At 29.2% G+C, this 9,076-nt stretch overlaps 1 pseudogene; it reads left to right on the top strand.

Annotated features, from left to right (window-relative positions):
* The first annotated feature begins 730 nt into the window (after positions 1-730).
* On the top strand, positions 731-8,764 carry LOC120079248 (linoleate 9S-lipoxygenase 6-like; annotated as a pseudogene).
* Positions 8,765-9,076: the final 312 nt, after the last annotated feature.

Raw genomic sequence — 9,076 nt, 5'->3', positions numbered from 1 at the left:
AGATAGAATATATTTGCGGTTTTCAAGTTTTTTTTTTGAAGCATTGTCTATTTGTACTCATTTTTTTAGTCGTTGGAGTAGTTTGGTCATTTACTAATTAGTATTTTTCTATTATTTAAATTTACTTTGCTATTTTTACAATTTTGAAACTTTTTTCCATTTTTCCAAATGAAACTTTAAAATTTCTCTTGTCAACCCTTGATTTTATGTCATTTGGTTGGAGAATATTGGGCTTCTAAATGTGGACCATGATTTGTGATGCCGGGCTCGACGACTTGTGGTATTGGGCTTAAGTCATTTGAATCTTGTGATGTTGAGCTTGTTTGGTCTAGGGATTTCTACATAAAAGGCCTTAAGAATAGACACATATTACGTTAGTATCTTGAACATTTCATTTTTAACAGAAAAAAATATATATATATATATGGGTCTCTCTATTTTCACTAATATCAGTGGCTACTTACACTTTAGCCTTCACCTACGTTATATATATATATATATATATATTATGTATTTCTCTCTCCTCCATGTATACTTCTCTCTCCCATGCATATTCTCTCTCCCTCATGCATATGTTCTCTCCCCCCCAATAATATATTTCATATATTCTCTCCCCCATAATTCTCACTCATTTCTTCCTCTTCACTCTCTTTTCTCCTTCCCCCTCCCTCTCTTTTCTCCTTCCGGCGATGTGAGTTGTAGGTGGTAGACAACGGCGTGGGGCGAATTGATGGCTCAACACGAGGTGACACGAATGACTTTGGGACAAATTGATGACGTGGACAGCGTGGGGCGAATTGACGGTGACGGGTTGAGTAGATTCGGTCAACAACACGGTGAGGCGAGCAAATTCGATCGACGACGATGGGAAGAGAGAACCGTGGCGACCATGGCTAAAGAAGTAGAGAAGATGAAGATGGAGGGTTATGTATTATAAACCCACATATGAAGATGGACTTTATTTTTTCCCATATTTTATATACTATGATATATGTGTACTTTTTTTTTTAAGCTTTTGTAGGAAATTTGATATATACTATGATATATGTATTTGTTTATTTGATATACATGAGTGTTTTTTTTTTTACTTAGACTTATTGTATTATGATATATATACTGTGTTGTAAATGAAATTTTTATATACTGTAGTGTATTTTATATATTGGTTTATACTGTGATTTATGTCATGCATTGAGTCAATCTCTAATTTATAAACTGTAGTATATTTCATATATTGGTTAGAATATTTTCAAATACCTAACAAAATGTTCTAAGGTATATTTAAAATAATCATGAATCTGTCAAAATATTCAAATGTATATTTAAAACAACCATTAATCCATAAAAAAAGACCAATAAATTGATATGTACAAATAAACAATGGAATATATTACATGTACAAGTGAACAAACAATGAAATATTTCAAATAATAACAAAAATCAACATGAAAAATGAAATGGAAAATAAAATGATATTAAATGTAATTCTCTCTCCAAATGAAAATAGAAAAATATATCAAATGCATTTTATCTCTAAAATCGAAAAAGGGAAAAGATCATAATAAATGCATTTTCTCTCTCTATAATAAATGCATTATATGGTGATCTATGTGAAGCATTGAATTTATATACTATGGTATATTTCATGTATTGGTTATAATATTTTCAAATTTCTAACAAAATGTTCTGAGGTATATTTTACACGACTATGAATCCGCATAAAAAAAAAAGTGAAACCAATGAAAATAGAAAAAAATCATTAAATATATTTTCTCTCTCCAATTAAATTAAATAAAAAAAAATCTCAACAAATAAATGCATTTTCTCTCTCCATTTGAAAATATGAAAAGAAATCTGATCAAATAAATCTTCTCTCTCCATAATAAATATAGTTTCTCTCTTCAAAGTTTTGAGAATAGGGAAATATATATAAAAATAAAAAATAAAAAAACATAAATTTGTCCAAAAATAATATTAATAGTCTTTCTTGAAAAAATTCAAATTTAAAGACATTTTTGAAATATAGGATCTAAAGATGGTTTTTTATGTAAAAATCCCTTTGTTTATGCATTCATTTATTATTGAGGCATGCTTATATTGGCCAATAAATACGAACAATTATTTTGCGTAGTTAAGGCTTGTCATATAATCACACCCGCGTTTTAAAACAATTTCATTTCTTTTTCTATTTTTTAAGAAATGCGTCGATCAAATTTAAACAAAAATCAAAAGACTATGCTACTCGAGAGAGGAAAGATTAAAATTAATTATATATCATTTATAGAGACATTAGAAATGAAATTCACATTAATAAGGTTCCATTTGGTAACCATATGATATATATTTTTTAAAAATTAAGTTTGCAATACCTTTTCACCTCTAAGTTTCTTGTTTTGTTATCTACTTTCTACTCATGTTTTTAAAATCAATCCAAAATTTGAAATCTAAAAAAAGTAATTTTTAAAAGTTTGTTTCTGTTTTTAGGATTTGGTTAAGAATTTGACTCTTGTACTTAAGAATGCAAACTATGGTAAGAAAATTAGAGAATATAGGTTTAATTTTTAAAAACAAAAAATAAAACAAAATGATTACCGATCACGATATTAAGATTTTAAAATTAATTTGAAAGTTCCATCTTTAATCCTAAGCAAAGAATGGAATCAAAATATGACTACGTCCAAGCAACTAAAAGAAAAAAAAAAAAAAAAAAAGAAGAAAAAAAGAAAAAAAGGAAAGGGGTTAAAAATCAAAAGAAAATAGTATTTTTTGTAAAAAAGTTTTCAAGATAGCCTTGATGAGGTATTTGAAAATGTGAGATGAAAACGAGTAGTCCAAACACGCATGATTGTGTTCATTTCTAATTTTAAGAGAGGATAAAACTTTTTTCTTCCTATAAATACCATTCTCAAATTCTTGATAATGTCCCTGAGCTCTTGGGTAGCAGTATTACCCTCCAACAAGTTTGTACATTTATTAAAAAAAATCGAATAGAGAAAGGACCTCGTTGGTATATTGATATAATTAAATGCATGTATGTTGAGAATCACTCACGGGAAAAAATTGAGAGACCACACAATCGTGATAAGATACATAAACTATTCTTTATATTGTCGATTGGTTTTTGAGATATAACCTCATATTTAATAGGGGACCTCACAATCTTTAAGAAATTCATTGGTTATTCCTCTCTTTGCCAATTGGTTTTGAGATGAAACTCATGTAATTTAATATATAGTATCAAAACTCATGAAACCCAAACAAGAGGCATTATTTGGTTAAAAAAAAAAAAAAAACAAAGAAAGAAAGAATTCAATCATCTTAAACTTTTGAGTTCAATGATGATCAACCCCTATAATGTTATTTCTTCACTTAATTAATTAATATTTCTACTCGTCGGATCTTTGTACTTTTACAAATTTTGAAGTCTGGAATTGAGGATAGTATATACATAACATCTATATTAATCGACAAATTTTTTTCCAAGTATAGAAACCTTTATTATTCAAATTTAAAATTTCAGAGATTAATTTGAATATAAACTTGTAATTTAAATCAAGTTCATCAAATGTTATGTTTGATGATTAAACTGGTAAATGGAATCTTTAATAGCATTTGACTCAAGAGGGAAAGTTGGGAAGAAAGCATATTTGGAGAGATGGCTAACTTCAATCCCACCATTGTTTGCCGGAGAATCTGTGTTTCAAGTTAACTTTCCATGGGAAGATAATTTTGGATATCTAGGAGCTTTCTTCACCCAATATGGACATACAAGTGAATTCATTCTCAAATCTCTTACTCTTGAAGATGTCCCTGGCTATGGAAAAATACATTTTGATTGCAATTCATGGGTTTACCCTTATGGAAGATAGAAGAAAGATCGTATTTTCTTTGCTAATAATGTAAGATTTAATTATTTTCCCTTTTCTTCTAGCTTAATTATTACTCCCTTCATTTCAAGGAATTAATCATTTCTTTATTTGTATATACATAGACATATCTTCCAAGTGAGACGCCAAATCCTCTTTGCAAGTATAGAGAGGAAGAATTGACCCTTAGAGGAGATGGAATTGGAGAGCATAAGGATTGGAATAGAATTTATGATTATGATGTCTACAATGACATTTCCGAACCCAGTGATGGGCGTCCCATTCTTGGAGGGAGCCAATACCCTTACCCTCGTCGTGCAAGAACTGGGCGACCACGTCATTGGAAAGGTAAGATTATTAAGACTCCATTTGATAGCCATTTTGAAAAATGTGTTTATTTCCTTATAACTTTTTATTTTTATTATAGTGTTTTCATTCTAGGAACTCAACACTTAATTTTAGCCAAATTTCTTTTAAAAAAATAATATATTTTTTAAAAGAAAAATCTTAAAAAATGACTTTTTTTTTTTTTTTTTAGAAAACACACTTTTAAAAATTAAATAACAAAAGAAATCAATAAGTGAAAGCAGTGGTGTTTATAAGCTTCATCTTAAAAAAAATCAAAACAAAAACAAAATAGTTATCGAAATGGACATATTTTATATACTTGAATTACAAAGCATAAAATTCAAAGCTTATGTCTATTTAGTATTTAAACTGTCAATATTATAAATTTAATTCCTCAATTTATGATCCATCTTCTTCATTAGTTTCTTTTTCAAGGAAAATAAAAAATTTTCGATTGTTTTCTTTGATTCACAAATTTACTAGACACAATATTTAAAGTTTAAAGACTTATGACCTACAAAATTGAAAATTTAGTGACTTATTAAATAATTTTAATCAAAACAAATAAACACAAACTTCAATGACAAATAAGCTTATAATTTAAGCACTTATAGATAATACTCTCATAATTTGTTTATATTATAAATAATTTTCCTTCGACTCAAAGTTTTTATTTATTTTCAAATTTAATTAAATCATACCCTTTTTAAGTCTTTTCAATATGGTTTATTCTAACAAGATTTTGTACAAGCTAAATGGAACATTACAGTTTTATCTATATTGTAACAATATTGTTGAATCAAAATTCATTTCTTGATTATATAAACCTTAATCTTATAATAATTTTCCAATGCCATTAACTTGTTTAGATTCCAACTACGAGAGTAGAGTGATATCGGGACTAAACATTTACATACCAAGAGATGAAAATTTTGGTCACTTGAAGTTATCAGATTTTCTTGGATTTGCTTTGAAATCACTTGTTTCGACAGTTCAACCAACGCTTATAAACCTAATAAATTTAAATCTAGGAGAGTTTAATAAATTCCAAGATGTTCATAATCTTTATGAAGGAGGACTTCCTGTCCCATTGGATGTCTTTAAGAACCTCACTAAGGGTTTCACTCCACCCATGTTCCAAGAACTTTTACGGACCGATAATGAACGCTTTCTCAAATTTTCAACCCCACAAGTTGTTCAAGGTATAATACATCGAGAATCATCGTTTTTTCTTTTGACATCCTCAAATCCGAATTAGTAAGTAATGTTTATGTCTATTTGAAGATTAATTTAGATTTGATTATGTCAATTAAAATGTGCTTGTTGAAATGTCATTTGAGTAATCTATAGATAAGTATTCGGGGATGTGGTGCAGTTGGCTAGCGCATAGGTCTCATAGTTTTGATTGAGTTATCCCGAGGACGAGAGTTTGAGCTTCTCTCACCCGATTTTTTTTTTTTAAAAAATTAGAGTTTAAGGGGATTAATGAAGAAGGTAATTAAATATCTATAGTAATTAGATTAGATTATTAGTTAAGGTTTTAAATACACTCAAATAGTTATATTGACTAGTGATTGAATTTGAGTTGTGTCAGTTCATATAAGATCTCTATATAAAAATGTGAACTTATAATAGAATTACTTTTATATATTAATTATTTAGATCTTGTTTGGTAACCATTTCATTTTTGTTTTTGGTTTTTAAAAATTAAGTTTATTTACTCCTCATTTCTTACAATGATTTGCATCATTCTTAAGTACAATGGTTGAATTCTTAGCCAAATTCCATAAATAAAAGCAAGTTTTTAAAAGTTATGGTCCCGTTTGGTAACCATTTTGTTTTTTGTTTTTGTTTTTGAAAATTAAGCCTATAGATGCTACTCCTATCTCCAAATTTCTTCATTTGTCATCTATTTTTTACCAATTGTTTAAAAAACCAAGCCAAAATTTGAAACTAAAGAAATAGCTTTCGAAAAATTATTTTTTTTTTAGAATTTAGCTAAGAATTCAAAAATTATACTTAAGAAATATGCAGATCATAGTATGAAATGTGGATAATATAAGTTTCATTTTCAAAAATAAAAACAAAAAAATAAGATGGTTACCAAACGGAGCCTACATTTTTAGTTTTCAAAATAAGGCCCGGTTATTCAAACTATTGATAAAAAGTAAATAACAAAGAAAGAATGTTGGAGATGAAAATAGTGTCTATGGACTTAATTTTAAAAAATAAAAATAGATAATCAAATGATTACCAAACGGACGTTTAGTGTTTGCATAGAATATATAAATAGTTAAATATTTGTCGTTCTGTTTATATACAACGTGATAAGATCCCACCACGTTCAATTTTCTGAATCGAATTTTCAAATTTAAATTGTTTTATTGAAATGTATATCAAATTGAATTTGAATTTCATAGATATATAATTAACCTTTATTAATTCAATTTTTTTCTCTAATAATTGTGAATACCATGGCAAATTGACAAAGAATTTGCAAGAGAAATGCTAGCTGGAGTTAACCTTCTAATCATTCGTCGTCTTAAAGTAATAATTTCAAAAAATTTATTTTTACTCCATCTTTACTAATAAATTTCTTTCCAGAAATTATAATTTTATTATTATTATTATTTTATATTTATAGGAATTTCCTCCCACGAGCAAACTTGACCCCAGAATCTATGGGGATCAAAACTTTTGTTTCCTTATTTTTATTTTTCCAATTTATATTATTCTAATTTAATGTTTTTTTTAATCTATATATGTAGGCATTGAATCAGAAGAGGCTATACATATTGGATCACCATGATGCACTAATGCCATATCTTAGAAAAATAAATTCGACATCAACAAAAACTTATGCCACAAGAACAGTGCTCTTTTTGAAAGCTGATGGTACCTTGGCGCCTTTGGTGATTGAGTTGAGTTTGGCACACCCTCAAGCTTATCAATTTGGTGCAAGTAGCAAACTTTATTTTCCAGCTGAAGGAGGAGTTGAAAAGTCAATATGGCAATTGGCTAAAGCTTATGTGGCTGTGAATGATGCTGGTTACCATCAACTTATAAGCCATTGGTATGGAAATATCTACTTTTCAAATTGAAATTTTGTCCTAAAATCTTTAATAATATGCTTGTGATCTGAAAGATGATCTTAACACTTAGAAAATTATGGTAGGTTGCATACTCATGTAGTACAAGAACCATTTGTGATTGCAACACATAGACAATCGAGTGTGCTTCATCCTATTCATAAATTGCTTGTTCCTCATTACAAAGACATTATGTTTATAAATGCATTTGCAAGGCAAGTCCTTGTTAATTTTGATGGTTTACTTGAAGAAACTCATTTTCAATCAAAGTATTCCATGGAGTTATCTTCTCACATCTATAAGGAATGAATTTCCTTAAGTAAGCACTCCCTGCTAATCTTCTCAAGAGGTAAATCACCGATCGGAGCTATTTTAATTAGAGGTATAGACATAACCAACACCATAGTTTGTGAAAATTTCCCTATTAATTATATAATAAAGATGATAAACATATTTTCTTCTCCTTGATTTGTGTAGAGGTGTAGCAGTTGAAGACTCAAATTCCCCCATGGGCTGAAGTTACTCATGGAGGATTACCCATTTGCGGTTGATGGGCTTGAGATTTGGTCAAGAATTAAAGCATGGGTTACAAATTATTGATCTTTATACTACAAAGATGATAAAGGCAATTCAAAATGATGTTGAACTCCAATCTTGGTGGAAATAGCTTAGAGAGAAAGGTCATGCTGATAAGAAAAATGAACCATGATGGCCAAAGATGCAAAGTTTTAAGGATGTAGTTGAAACATGTACTATCATTATATGGATTTCTTCGGCTCTTCATGTCGCAATTAACTTTGGACAATATCCTTATGGAGGCTTTATTCCCAATAGACCAACTATAAGTCGTAGGTTTATGCCTGAAGCAGGTAGTACTGAGTACAAAGAACTTGAAAAAAATCATGAGAAGGCTTTCTTAAGAACAATCAATTCACAATTTCAAACATTTCTTGGTGTTTCACTAACTGAAATCTTGTCAAGGCATGCTTCTGATGAGGTTTATCTTGGGCAAAGAGCTTTGAATGGACGTCAGACAGAGCTGCATTGGAAGTGTTGAGAATTTTGAAAAACAAGTGTTTGAAGTTGAAAATAGAATTATTGAAAGGAACAAAGATATCAATCTGAAAAATAGAACTGGACCTATTAATGTACCTTATACTTTGCTTCTTCCATCTAGTACTAAAGGACTCATAGGTAGAGGAATTCTAAACAGTATCTCTATTTGGAGGGACCCTTTAACCATGTGGTGGTGTGCTCAAACTCATTTTCTTTGTTTTCTAGTATCACTCTCTTATGTTTAATGTGAAAAAGGCTACTTCTTGAGCTTCTCATGTGAAATAAATAATCCATAAAAGAGAATGCTTTAAGTAGCTTTGTATTTTATAGTTTACTATTACACTTTGTGTGTTGCTAATATTTATTAAGTCCGGATGTTGTCATTAAGAATGCTTCTGCATTTGATCTTGCTGGATTACAGTTGTTATATGGAAATGTTGTCTATGCAAAATCTCTCTTTATATGGAATATTTTGTCTGTTGTATTCTTGCAGACCATTTCCTTTTCTGTGCGTAAGTATTTTTGGAAGTTAGAGTTGGTATTTTTGATATTTGTTGTGTGTATATAAAGACAATTAGTCTTTGGTTTAGGGTTGGTTGTTCTGGGAAAGATTTTATAGTGTCGTTTATCTTATGAAGTTCACCGATCAAAAATGTGTTCGTTGTCAATCTTTGAAGGGTTGAAGATTGTGTTGCTGTGAGGTTGGGGACTTACTCC

The sequence above is a fragment of the Benincasa hispida genome, chromosome 6 (assembly GCF_027475165.1).
Source record: "Benincasa hispida cultivar pf3 chromosome 6, pf3_genome.v1.1, whole genome shotgun sequence".
Classification (NCBI taxonomy): Eukaryota; Viridiplantae; Streptophyta; class Magnoliopsida; order Cucurbitales; family Cucurbitaceae; genus Benincasa; species Benincasa hispida.
Note: the sequence above shows the minus strand (reverse complement) of the source record. Positions and strands in the feature narration are given on the sequence as shown.